Raw genomic sequence first — 14,270 nt, 5'->3', positions numbered from 1 at the left:
GCAGTTAAGAGCCCCGGCTGCCCTTCCAGGATTTGAGACTCCCAGCATGCACACAGTGGCTCACAACTGTCCATGACTCTGGTTCCAGGGGACATGGGGCACTTACACATGCAAGCATAAAAATTAAATTTTAAAATTAAAAAAAAAACAAGTGGGTGGGATACATGTGCAATCCTGTTGCTGGAGAGAGACAGGCAGGTCCCTGGGGCTTGCTGCCATCTAGCAAACACCAGGTTTACCGTGGACATAGGTGTATGCCCACACACAAATACGCATAGACACAACATACGGTGTGCCACGGTTTCTTAAAGTTGTGGCGATTAAGCCAGGCGTGGCGAAACACGCCTATAGTCTCAGCATTCGGGATGCTGAGGCAGGAAAATGAGAGTTCAAGACCAGCCTAGGCTATACAGTGAGAACCTGCCTCAAAGAACCTGTCGCCAGGTATATTTCAATGCAACTGCTCTTCCTGGCTGCTTTCGTAGACTTGGTAAGCATATGTGTTTTATTCTATGCATTTTAAAGCCTGTTTATGGGACAGCCTTGTAAACATCACTGGCTCCCCCAGGGAGTGGGGAGAGGTGCATGAGTCTGTGAGGAACATTAGTCTAAGACTGGTTTCCAGAGTGAAAAAGACCTAAGTTCAAAGCTTAGGTCTGTCTGTTACCTACTGAGCCTATCACCTGAGTGAAGATTTCCAGACTGGGCTGCCAGTGAGGGATCAGGGCTGGTGACAGTAAGGCCTTCTGCTGGGTAGGACACCGGTTCCTATCCTTTCCCTACCTTCCCCTCCAGGGAGGTCATCTGGCCTCCTTGGTATGACTGAGCCCAGTAAGTAAGCCCAGAGTAAGGCAAAAACTCTGACCTCAGACTGCCCAGTGACCTCACCCATCTAGGAGGTGCGTGATCCACACTCCTTAGGAAAGTCGGAAGTACCTGTCAGTCAACCTTCACTTCCAGGCAGAAAAAAGTCTACCCCCCAAACTGAGTGATTGCAGTAAGCCTAAGAAAAGGCAAAGTAGCTCTGGCTTGGGGAGAGGCTCTGCAGAGTACAGGGGTAAATGGAAAAGTTAATGTAACAAAGTAACCACCTCTGAGAGAAATGCATAGTGTGTGCATCTTGTAGCCTGACACTTGAAGGCTTTACCTAATTAGCTTATCAGGTAGCTCCACTATTCCAGGATCCAACTGTTCCTTTTACTGTTAAGGAGAGGGGAGAGGAGGGTTCAATTATTTTGTATCCTTTTCTGTTTACTCTGTGTCAAGTTTACGACTCCACCGGTTATTGTCTTGTACTTGCTCTCAGATTACAACCCTCAGTGGCACCCTCGTGGGCTCAAGCCTTCTAGAATGCCTACAACCACCAATTCAATTCAAACATGCCAGAGATGTGAACCAGAACAAGGCCACAGAACCAAATGTTCCTGAAGATGAAATGTTCTGTTTAAATCCAGACTACCCTCCAGCTCAGACCAAGGTCCCCTCCAGAAGCCTGTTTGTTTGTTTGTTTGTTTTTAGAATTTTAATTTTTATATGTATACATATGCTTGTGCACATGTGTTCAGGTAACCACAGAAGCCAGGAAAGAGCTTCAGATCCCCTGGGGCAGAAGCCACAGGGAGTTGTTAGCCGCTTGACCTGGGTGTTAAGAGCTGAATCCAAATGATCTGGAAGAGCAGCAAGTGTCCTGAACAGCTGAGCCACCTCTCCAGCCCATCAGCCAGTAGGAAGGCAATGACCAGCGCCCTCTACTGGCAGCATGTCTGTAACATCCTAATAGAATCCACTCCCCAAGCGGTTGGATTCCAGGGCCATTTTTATTTCGCCAAGGAAGTTTGCAGGCTCATTACCAGAGTTTGGGGCGTCTAGCGGGACACATGCCTGCACCCACATAATGGGTACATCTTAACTCGAACCCCTCCTCCTCATGCCCCCACATCCTTCTAGTTACACATTCCTTCTTGGCAACCCAAGATCCCCTCTCCTGCTGCTTACTGGGGAGTCAGGGACAGCCTGACTTCAGGACAACTCCCCTTCCTCTGAGACCTAAAAGAAACCCACACTTTGCCTTGAGGGTCTGAACTCTTATTGGAGCCCCACCACGTACATGGTGTTAAATTAATAAATCTCTTACCAGATGGGATAATCTGCCTCAGTGTCCCACCTGAACCCCAAACCCAAGACCTTTCACTCTGTGGCCAAAACAGCCAACCAATAAGCAGTCTGTGGCAGGGAGGATTGTGCTTGAGGTAGTTTGGAAGTGAGAGAAAGTTTTATAGAGTTCACCACATGAGGACTTTGGGGAAGACGTGAAAGTCCGCTGCACAGGTCATCTTTGCAAAGACGTGAAAGAGGGGAGACCTGTGGAAGAGGCAGGTTCCAACAAATGACTGGGTAGGCTGGGTGGGCATTCCTGGGCTCACTGTACAGTCAAGATCCACCCTGCAGGATCTCGCTTCATCTCCTGATGAAGCTGACTCCGTTGGCATCTGCAGACACTGCCAGGAACCTTCTGAGTGGTCGTGCCCAGTGCACCCCAGGTGCCTCACAGTGCACTGCCTCTCTCCAGGCTGCAGCTGCTCCAGGGCTTCTTGGAAGCATACCTAGGCTTGTCTCGTCCTGTCCACTTTACGTGTTTGCAGTTTGTCATTCTTGAATCTTCAAAACTCCTCTAGAACCCTATGACTTACAAAGATGTTACCAGAATTTTAGGATCAAAATCTAGCTCTGGCTGTCCAGTCCCACTATGGTGATCAATCGAAGAGTCAAGTAAGAGTGTGAGCAGAGAAAGGAGGTTTATTGAGTCTGTGGCTGCATTGAGAAGAGGAACAGAGAGGTGCAGGAAACCCGTGTCTGTATTCAGGGTCATGACATGAGGCTTAGAATGCAAGACTGTGTGTGTGTGGGGGGGGGGGGGTGTTTGTATGCATGTGTGTGTGTATGTGTGTGTGTGTGTGTGTCTGCCTGCCTATGTGTCTGTCTATGTCCGTGTATCCGTATATTTGTGTCTGTGTGTGTGTCTGTGTATCTGTGTGTATCTGTGTCTGTATGTGTCTGTCTGAGTGTCTGTGTGTGTCTGTGTATCTGTATGTCTGTGTGTGTGTCTGTATGTGTATGTCTATGTGTCTATGTGTCTGTCTGTCTGTGTGTGTCTGTGTGTATCTGTGTCTGTATGTGTCTGTCTGAGTGTGTGTGTGTCTGTCTGTGTTGTCTGTGTGTATCTGTGTCTGTATGTCTCTGTCTGAGTGTCTGTGTGTGTCTGTGTATCTGTATGTCTGTGTGTGTCTGTATATGTATGTCTGTGTGTGTGTGTGTGTGTGTATACGCGCGCGCACGCGCGCGCATGAGGTAGGTATCAGTTTTCTTTCTCAATTGCTCTCTCCCTTACTCTCTGGTTCTCTCACTGAACCTGGAATTATTCTGCTACACTAGCTGGCCAGCAAGCTCAGGGACCCTCCTGTCTCTACTTCCCGGCTCCAGGATTATGCCAACCACAAAGCCTGTCTTGACTATTGAGTAGTCCTTGTGACCTCAAGACCATACTCAGTCTAGCAGACCTAAGGAGCTCCCAGAGGACTTGGGAGAGTGGCTACAGGCAAATAACACAGAAGCCAGTGTCATGTCATCCTGTGTCCTATCCTGGGTGTAGGATACCCTGAGACACCTCTAAGACAGTGGTTAAGGGAGGTTATGACCATCACTTTGTGCATGGGGCTGGGGATCCAGACTCGAGCTCTTTACTGACTGAGGTAGCTCCTCAACTGAGGCTTGGCCAAGAGATATTCATAACTCTGCAGTCCTGGTAAAGGTCTGCCCTGCTTGGCATGTCTGGATGGGTCTCTTCTGTGAGGTGACCTGACTAGTTGTCAGACCCTTGTGAAATCTCCTCTCTGGAGACAGGTTCCTCCTCAAGCTAGCACCAGCATGTTAAACGTTCCCTCCAAAGGATTTCCAGGAAATTTTTATTCCTTGGGTCATTGTTCAGTCGTCTGACAGCCAGAGGGAGGGACCCAGGAGAGATCCAGGGAGAGCCAAGGTCAAGAGAAGGTCAAAGACATTTCCATTTGGGTTCTTCACAGAGCCCAGATCTGCAGAGCAGTATTGCAGGGCCTTGGGTGCCCAGAGGAACCCTGAACTAAAATGACTACTTATTAATAAGAAAACAGATCAAGGGGGCTGGAGACATGGCTCAGCGGTTAACAGCACGCTCTTCCAGAGGTCCTGAGTTCAGATCCCAGAAACCACATGGTGGCTCACAGCCATCTGTAACTGAATTTGATCCGATGCTCTTTTGATGTGTCTGAAGACAACTACAGTGTACTCGTATACATAAAATAAATAATAATTTTTAAAAAAAAAGAAAGAAAAGAAAATAGATCAATAAGGAACATCTTGGGGGCAGGCTCAGCAGGTGAGAGCTCACTGCTCTTGCAGAGGGCCTGGGTCTAATTCCCAGCAGCTACATGGAGGAGATCACAACCCCCTGTAACTCCAGCCGTGTGGGTTCTAATGTACTCTAATGTCTGGTTTCCTTGGACATCTGTCTGCATGTAGTGCAAAAACAGAGAGACATGCATGTGCACACACAGAGAACACACAAATAACTGTTAGGGTGAAACTGCTGGGATGAGGGTTGGTACCCAGGTTGGTGTGGCTTACACATACATGTTGGGAAAACAGTCCCATAAAAGTCTTTCTTTTCCAAAGAGAAAGCATTCCTGGGATAGTTTCCTGGATGTAATAGCGTCTTCCTGCCAGTAGGGGTCGCCTTTGGTCCCCCAGAAGGAAAGCAGGCCAACCTGGCAGAGGATTCCTAACTAGCTATTAAAATGCCAATCATCTCTTGCAAGACATGCTCCTGCTTTCACAGCACCAAAGAACTGGTTCAACACAAAGCCACTTGCACGGCAAGAATTCTTCTCACACACCTTCACCCAGACCTTCTCCTTCTCCTTAAGAGGGTGCTGGGCTTAGATGGGAAGGGAGAGGAAGAGAGGTCCTGGTGGACTGGTGCCCTTTCATAGAGGCTGTCAGTACTGAGAAGGAAGGTGTGGGTGTCCAGGCAGCCTCCCACACCAAGACCTACTTAGCTGTCCTCAGGTTAGGAGATAGCAAGCGGCAGGGACGGTCACAGTGCTGCTGCGTTACAGAACAGCTGCTTCTGGGAAGCAAACCATCTTCTTCAACCAAAAAAATCAAGACTCCCCCCTCCCCCACAAACTCAATAGGCTGAGCCCATAACAAAAGACTCCAGAAGCTTCTGTGCTGAGAATAATGATCTCCGGCTCGATGCCGACACCGGAGGCTCTCCCTGGAAACCTGCTGACCGTGCTGGCCAGGGAATCAGGCAGGCAGTCTTCATTCTCCAACGACCCTTCACACCCCAACGTAAGTCCTAGAGAGGATGAAAGGGACACACCTCAACAAACTGAAGTTGTCAGTAGCAAGCTCACAGCCAACATCCACTAAATAGAGAGAAACCCAAAGCTTTCCCACTAAAATCAGGAGTAAGACAAGGCTGTCCAGTCTCTCCATACGTATTCAATATAGTATTTGAAACCTTTGCTAGAGCAGTAAGACAGCTGAAGGAGATCAAGGGGATACAAACAGGAAGGGAAGAAGTTAAAGTGTCCTTATTTGAAGATGATTTATACATACCTGACCCTAAAGATTCCACCAGGACATTCCTAATAAACGCTTTCTGCAAAGTAGCAAGACACAAAATTAATACAAAATTAAACAAAACAAAACAAAACAAAACAAAAAAGCCAGTAGACTTTGCTAGGCAGTGGTGGGGCATGTCTTTAATCCCAGTACTTGGGAGGCAGAAGCAGGTGGATCTCTGTGAGTTTGAGGCCAGCCTGGTCTACAGAGTAAGTTCTAGGACAGTGAGGGCTACCCAGAGAAACCCTGTCTCAAACACCAAAGTGTGTGTGTTGTGGTGGTGGTGAGGGGGCAGGAGAATGAATAAATAGATTTCCTGTATACAAATGGCAAATGGGTTGAGAAAGAAATCAAAAAGCCAATACCTTTCACAGTACACAAGAAAGAGAAAAAAAATACCTTGGAGTAACTGTAATCAAGCAAGTGAAAGACTTGTATGATTAAAAAACAAAACATAACAAAACTTAAAGACATTGATGGAAGAAATTGAAGAAGATATCAGAAGATGGAGGGGTTGGGGATTTAGCTCAGTGGTAGAGCGCTTGCCTAGGAAGCGCAAGGCCCTGGGTTCCGAAAAAAAAAGAAAAAAAAAAAAAAAGAACCAAAAAATCAGAAGATGGAAAGCTCTCCCATGCTCCTGCATCAGTAGGATTGATAAAGTAAAAACACCCATCTTTGCAGAACTGACACATACGTTCCATATAATTTCCATCAAAATCCAACACAATTCTTCACACAACTTGAAATGACAACTCTCAGCTCTGTATGAAAACACACAGACACACACACACACTCACTCACACACACACACTCACACACGCACTCACACATGCACACACACTCACACACACTCACACATGCACATACACACACTCACACACACTCACTCACACACTCTCACACACTCACACACTCACACATGCACATACACACTCACACACACTCACTCACACACTCTCACACACTCACACACTCACTCACACACTCTCACACACTCACACACTCTCACACACTCTCACACACTCACTCACACACTCTCACACACACTCACACACACTCACACATGCACATACACACACACTCTCACACACTCACACACACTCACACACACTCACATGCACATACACACACTCACACACACTCACTCACACACTCTCACACACACTCACACATGCACACACACACACTCACACACTCACACACACACACACACACACACACACGAAAACCATGATGGCTGAAGCAATCCTGAATTATAAAAGAACTGCTGGAGGCATCACTGTTCCCAATCTTAAGCTGCAGCACAGAACTACAGTAATAAAAACAGCATGGCATCGGGATAAAAACAGACACGTTGATCAGTGGAACTGAATTAAAGACCCAGGCATATGTTCCACACACCCATGGACATCTGATTTTTTAATAGAGAAGCCAGAAATGCACAGTGGGGAAAAAAAGACAGCATCTTCAACAAATAGTGCTGGTCTAACTGGGTGCAAACAGATCCAAACTTATCACTTTGCACAAAACTCAACTCTGTGGTCTAATAAAGATTTCAACATAATGTCCGATACCCTGAACCTGATCAAAGAGAACGGGTGGAATAGACTTAAGCTTGTTGGATAGGAGAAGACTCTCTGAGCAGAACACCAATAGCACAGGCACAAAGGTCTGGGACTAATTAATAAGTGGGATCACATGAAGCAGAAGAGCTTCTGTATGGCAAAGGTCACCATCATTCACTGTCATCCATACAAAGTGACAGGCTACAGAACGGGGAAAGAATCACCAACTGCACATCATGTAGCGAGCTCAAATCTAAAATATATAAGGAACTTTAAAAATTGGACTTCAAGAAAACAAGTAAGCCAATTAAAAGACTGGGTTCAGGTCTCAAAAGGAGAAACAAAGATGGCTGGCCGAGAAGCACTTAAAGACATGTTCCGCATCCCCAGTCATCAGGGAAATGCAAATCAAAACGACTTTGTGATTTCACCTTAAGCCACTCGGAATAGTCAAGATCAACCAACCAAAGAACGTCTCATTCTGGTGAGGAGGTGAAGTCGGGGAGATTCATCTACCCCCGATGGGAGTGCAAACTTGCGCAGCCACTGGGGAATGACTGTTTCTCAGAAAGCTGGGGATGAATCTATCTCAAGCCCCAGCTCTACCACCCTAGGGCAAACACCCAGAGGCCCTGACATCACCCTGCAGAGACTTCCTCCTCAACCATGTCCACTGCTGCTCTATGCAAAATGGCCGAAAACTGGAAACAGACTAGATGCCTGTCAGTGTGTGAATGGGTGAAGAGAATGGGGCACATTTACTCAATGGAATATTACTCAGATGTTTAAAAAGTGAAATTGTGAAGTTTGCAGGTAAGCGGATAGAGCTGGGGGATAAGGGCAAAGGCGTCCTGTGTGAGGTAACCCAGACCCAAAAAGACAGATGTGGTGTGCACTCACCTTTATGTGGATGTCAGCTGTAAACCTGAGGTAAGCAAACGAGGATCTGTATAACCAGAGCTTAGGTACAGAACCAGGGACTGGAAGAAGGGTCGATTACCCTAGAAGGGGACGTAGAATAGTTATGGACGAATGGGGTGCGGAGAATGGAACGGAAGCTCAGATCAGAAGTGGCAGAGAGTGAACACATGAAGGACAGCTAACTTGGGGTCATTTGAGGGTCATATGGAAACCCAAATACAGTATCAGCTTCCTAAAACAGACACATAGGAAGGTGATCTAAACAGAATCATCAAGCAACAGGAAACACAAAGCCCCTGCTGGACTCTCTCATGGCCAAATGAAGCTTCCAATTCCGAGAACAAGCTAGGACTAATTGAGTGGTTGGCCAAAGGGCTGGCCCTATGGGAAGCCACAAACAACGGCTGTTCATAGCTCTCCATGAGCTGATGGCAGGGCCCTATTGCTGAAAACAGGACCTACCGTCTCACTGGACATGGAGGAAATAGCGGGTAGCTACTTAGAGCCTTCACCTCTGCAGATTAGTGTTCACGACACTAGAATGTACTGTGTAGGCTTCCAAAGGAAAACAGTAAATACCACGCCATCAAAAACATCCTGCAACCTACAACAGTGACCTGCACTGGAGCAAGAGTGGTCCAGAACTTGTGGGGGTAACCAGCCACTATCTGATTGGATGTAAGGCCCGCTCCAGAGTAACCAGCCACTATCTGATTGGATGTAAGGCCTGCTCCAAGGGATGAAACCCACGATGTCTCAGAGACAACTCTCATAAAGGACAGCATTCAATTGGGGCTGGCTTACAGGTTCAGAGGTTCAGTCCATTATCATCAAGGCGGGAACATGGCAGCATCCAGGCAGACATGGTGCAGGAGGAGCTGAGAGTTCTACATCTTCATCCGAAGGCAGTCAGGAGAATGCTGGCTTCCAAGCAGCTTGGAGGAAGGTCTCAAAGCCCCGCACCTCACCCCTCAAAGAGATACACTTCCTCCAACAAGGCCACACCCACTCCAACAAGGCCACACCTCCTAATAGCGCCAATAATCCCCGACCGAGTGTATTCAAACCACCATAGAACCCACCCCTGACACTGCTTAGGCGGCCAAGTACCCGAAGCTGCAGAAAACCAATGCTACTGTTCTGTTAAAGGAACACATAATAGAAAAACATTCCGCCACACTCATAGATCAGTGCCTTGCTCAGCCATCATCAGAGACTTCCTCCTGCAGCGGATGGGAACAGACACAGAGACCCAAAATGTAACAACATACAGAGAGTGAGAGAACTTGGAATACTTGGCCCTAAATGGAATGTTTCCATCAAATCCCTCCCCTCAGGGCTCAGGGGACCCTGAAAAAGAGGGATCCAAAGATTCTACGAGCCAGAGGGGATAAAGGACACCAAGGAAGCCAGGCCCTCTAAACACAGCAGGACGGACACACATACGAACTCAGAGACTGAGGTAGCATGCACGGGGCCGGCAGGGGTCTGGGCCAGGTGGGGTCCCACTTCTGAGCAGGGAAGTGGACACAACCCCCACCCCTAACCAAGACGCTGTCTTCAATTGATAACCACGGGCAAATGAAAAATTAGTTCTCCCCAACAGAGTCTCACTGTAGACACTCAAACCGCTCTCAAAAGCAGCTCTGTGCCCAACAGTAAACGGGAAATGCAAAATGAACTCAAGGGCATTTGCGGGTTCTTCGTGGTCTCCTAATGCTTTGTCAGGGATTTTTAAAACCTTCTTTTAGGTCCTTTGTGTATAAATAATGGTTCCTGGTTTTGTGTTTTAATGGGACTTCTGTGTGTGCAAGTGTGTATCCCTGTTTTTCTTGTGCTTTTTCTTTGGCTCTTTTTCTTCTATGTGTTTGTTTTGTCCCACTATGGCTTTATCATCATCGTCATCATCATCGTCGTCATCATCATCATCATCATCATCATCGTCATCATTATTAATGCCTGTTTGTATTCTAATGAAAGTGAAAGAAAGAAAAGGTGTGGATTTGGGTGGATCAGAAAGTGGGCAGGATCTGGAAGGAGTTGATGGAGGGGAAACCACAATCAGAATATATTATTTGAAAAAAAACTAGCTTCAATTTTAACAGTGTAAGTCTAAACTGCTTAGACATTTCCAATCATAGTTAAAATCTGTCATTCTATTGGACCAAATATGTCCCCCACAACAAATACAAACACATCAAACACGCAAAGTGCCCTCTACACGTGCAAAGATACAAGACTAATGGGTTTCTCTCCTTAGGCACTAGAGGATGACTCTTTCGCCATGGCTAAAACATTTCCAGAAATTACAGTCCATAGTCTCAGGATCGTTTCAGAAAACCGTACGTTTTGAGTCAGTTTTGACACATTAACCCCAGATTAAACAGAAGAAAGAAAACAAAACGTTGAAAATTCACTGACTTTGGAGAGATTGGAGTTTCCTTACTCACCCAGGTAGGAGCATCATTGGAAGGCCCACCTCGCCCAAGGGAAACAGAGCACAGTGATTTTGACGCATCTGCAAAATGTAGTGAGAGAAAGTCCAGACAGCCCAAGCCATGCATTGAAGAGTCGATTTCTGATACTCTCCTGAAGCAGCAAAGCCTTATTAGAGAAAGGTGACCCAGAACACAACAGGCACAGCATCACTAACAGCAAAGGAGAGGACACAAAAGGCAGACATTACAGCGTCACAGTGTACAATATACACTTTACTAAAGGGTCGCATGTCCTTTAAAATAGACATATAATTAGAGCCCCTTTCTGTAACTGCCAAACACTCAGACATTACAGCCCTTGAGACATTTACCAGGAAACGTAAGACCTGGGGAGAGAAACATCTTCACAGGGGAGAGAAATACAGACTCTGATGTAAATTAGTAAATGCTAAAAGGGTATTTGAAAGAGATGCCGAAAATTCAAATTTAAAAGCAAGTTCTGGTATTTGTTTAGTAAAATGTCAGTGTCATTTAAGAATCTTAGTTAGGGGCTGGAGAGATGGCTCCGCAGTTAGGAACACTGACTGTTCTTCCAGAGGTCCTGAGTTCAATTCCCAGCAACCACATGGTGGCTCACAACCACTGTAAAGTGATCAGATACCCTCTACTTGTGTGTCTGAATGTACAGCTACAGTGTACTTGTATATATAAAAAAAATAATTATTTTTAAAAAATAATCTTTCTTCCTCTCGATTGGTGAGATGAAAAGAAATAAAGCTGTAGGCAGAGGCAGAGGGCTGGTGGTCAAGGGGCCTCTCTCCTGGCCACAGCTCTGAAATTCTCCCACCACTCCCCTTCCTGGGGTTCCTGCTGTAAAACTAAAGTCACTTCAACCCTAGAGCCTTGTGACAATGACACTTATCAACAACTTGACAGGCTCGCTCCTAGGAGAAGAAACCTCTGGGCACGTCTTCAAGGAAATTCCCTGGACTAAAACAAAAACAAAAACAAAAACGAAACGAAACACCCAAAACGGAGCAACAGTGGGGCTCTTTCTCGGCTTCCTAACCACAGAGGCAGCAGGACCACAGGAAGGACTGAACATACTCCAAACTAGGACCTCAAACAAACCCTTCCTTTCTTGAGCTGCTTCTTGTAAGGTGTTTTAGCATAGCGATGGGAAAAGAAGTAACAAGCAGGAGAGAGCTAGCTGGTGACTTGGGAATGGGGGTGAGGGTGGGGGGTGGGGGGTGGGGGAAGGGGAGAAAGTCCCAGAGAGAGCAAGCTGAGGGGTGGGATCTGAGAGGGGGAAGGGAAGAGAGTGAGGCACAGGAGCACAGCCTCTCGCTTGGCCTCCAAGTTGGGCACAGGTGACTGTGGCTCACACTGCCCATCCCACAATACCCACAATAATGGTTAACCTCTCCCCTGGCTTTCTTGGGAAGAGAATTTCTGAGATCTCCTGGGTAATTACCTTAGTCACCGGTTTAACAGCGGCTATTGTACAGAAAGTTACTTGGATGATCTATTTACACCCAGTGAGCTAATCTGTTTTGAGAGCTGACACACCCGTGTGAATACGGCCAGTTTTCTTGACCTTTGACTCTTCCAAAGTCCAGCTCTGCCACTGCCTTGATAACACACATGGGCAAGCATGTGCCCTTACTCTTCCAGACCTCTGTGTGGCCCTCTCACTGACACTCCTGACTCTCTTCTTCACCCCAAACCCACCCGTTCTTTTAACCCACTTAACTCCTTCCCATCCCTGGAGATCTACTCTGAGCTCTCTCCAATGCCCACTCCTGACCTCAGACAGCATCACACTCTCCTCTCCCAGGAACATTCTGTCCTCAGCTGGCTGTCAATAAATGTAACCATGATGCTCCCACTAAAGCCCACTCGTGTCAAAGCCCACTCACGTCAACCACATTATAGGTTGCCATTAATCATATCATCCTCTTTAACACGTGTCTAACATTAAGCATGTGGGAATCGTGTGCTTCATAGTAAAACCCATCTGCAGCATTACTGAGAGCAGCTGATGTTCTCAACATGCTATACACCTAATAAGAGACCTTGGGTTGCCCAGGCACACACAGTCTTTGTCTTTGTCCTGAATTAGAGTTCAAGTGTTAAGTTGACCTTGTGGGATTTGCCTTCCTCCAACACTGAGAATCTGCATAACTGGTTTGCTATCTATGAGAACAGCAAGTCTCAGAGTGGGTGTCACATACCTGTAATCCCAGCATTCAGGAGGCCGAGGCAGGAGAATCTTGAGTTTGAGGCCAACCTGGGCTACAGAGCAATACCTTGCCTCAAAAAGAAAAGGAAAAACAAGAGAGGGAAGGGGAAGAAGAGGAGGAGGAGGAGGAGGAGGAGGAGGAAGAGGAGGAGGAGGAGGAGGAGGAGGAAGAGGAGGAGGAGGAAGACAAGCTTGGTGATAATTCTGTTTGTCTCCTCCAAAAGAGGTCCTAAGGGCCCACTGGGCTAGACATACCTTATCTGAAAACCAAAAGTAATGTCAGCATCCTCTAATCTACCTCACTAGGATTAGAGTGATTTCCTGTCCCTGTTGACTTGATATATATATCTATTCTTTCCAGCAAACATTTTCTTTTATGGGAAAGATATGGGCTGATGGGCAATTCACCTTTCCCTCACTGCCCAAGGCTGGCGCACATCCGGTCCCGATGGGGAGTTGCGGAGCAGAGTGCCCAAGCAAGGGTCAATGAGCAGCAATGACTGATGGGTGGGAATCGGGACTCCTGCCGCTACTTCCAACCTCTCAGCTCTGTGGGTTCCCTTCCCAGGCCTGGGGGGAGGGGCAAAGGAGACAAGCCCCAACTCCCATTGGTCAGATCCTGCCTTGAGAGTTTCCGGGACAGACAGACAGCTTAACTAAGCTGTAGGTTCCACAGCACCTACAGGTATCTGGCCTCTATTCCAGTCTCCATGGTGTCTAGACCTCAACTCAATAGTCTCTTGCCTATGTCAGCCGGGATGTAAACAGAAGGCTCAAGGTGACCTGAGATGACGTCAAGGGAAAGGGAAGTCTCTAAATACAGGCGCTCGCTCAGCCCATGGATCCCAAGGAACCCAGAGAACACGGCACGGTAGTAGACACCTTAGCACTGGTGGACTGTCTCTAGGCAACAGCCCGACTTCCGGAGCAAAGATGCCGCTGCAGAGCACATCAGCCCAGTCTCCCTGCCTTAGCCCTAACGAGGCAGCACGCTAAGGTTGCTAGCTCATTTGCTGTTGTCTTGATACCTGAAATCCTTACAACTCTCTCCTGACCACCATGAAGCAGGGTAGAAGGACCCAGGATGTGATCTGCTCTGGTCAGAAAACCCCTCTTTTCTAGTCTTCTTCCCTGGGCCTCAGGTTCCTCTCCCAGCAAAGGCATCAGAGCAGGGAGAGTCACTGAGGGCCACCAATTTGGGTGAAGTATCTGTTTGCATAATCCACTTTTCTCCTAGAACTGTAAAAGCAATTGCTCATTCATCTCTGGGAAAGAAGGACCATTACTGCAATTTGGATCTAATTTAAATGTCAGCTCCATTTACAAGCCCTCAATTCATTAAGCTGTCAGGGCAAACAGATGGTGCTCTAATGGAGTGAGGGCAGGATGGCTAGGAGAGCATGGAGATCAGTCAATAAAAACCTATTTGCACAGCCATCG

General features: G+C 47.1%; 1 long non-coding RNA gene across 2 annotated transcripts; it reads right to left on the bottom strand.

The window, feature by feature from the left end:
- Positions 1-1,798: 1,798 nt before the first annotated feature.
- Positions 1,799-13,367, bottom strand: LOC148004391 (uncharacterized). 2 transcript variants are annotated; one of them, XR_015628151.1, is made up of 6 exons: positions 13,086-13,367; positions 10,601-10,668; positions 8,955-9,373; positions 8,130-8,230; positions 5,659-5,701; positions 1,799-5,395 (listed from the first exon to the last, which is right to left on the bottom strand). It is a non-coding gene; the product is annotated as an uncharacterized LOC148004391 (long non-coding RNA). The 2 variants fall into 2 exon arrangements; XR_015628152.1 differs by having other exon boundaries at positions 12,823-13,145.
- Positions 13,368-14,270: the final 903 nt, after the last annotated feature.

This window comes from Rattus norvegicus, chromosome 8 (assembly GCF_021556685.1).
Source record: "Rattus norvegicus strain SHRSP/BbbUtx chromosome 8, alternate assembly SHRSP_T2T, whole genome shotgun sequence".
NCBI lineage: Eukaryota > Metazoa > Chordata > Mammalia > Rodentia > Muridae > Rattus > Rattus norvegicus.
Note: the sequence above shows the minus strand (reverse complement) of the source record. Positions and strands in the feature narration are given on the sequence as shown.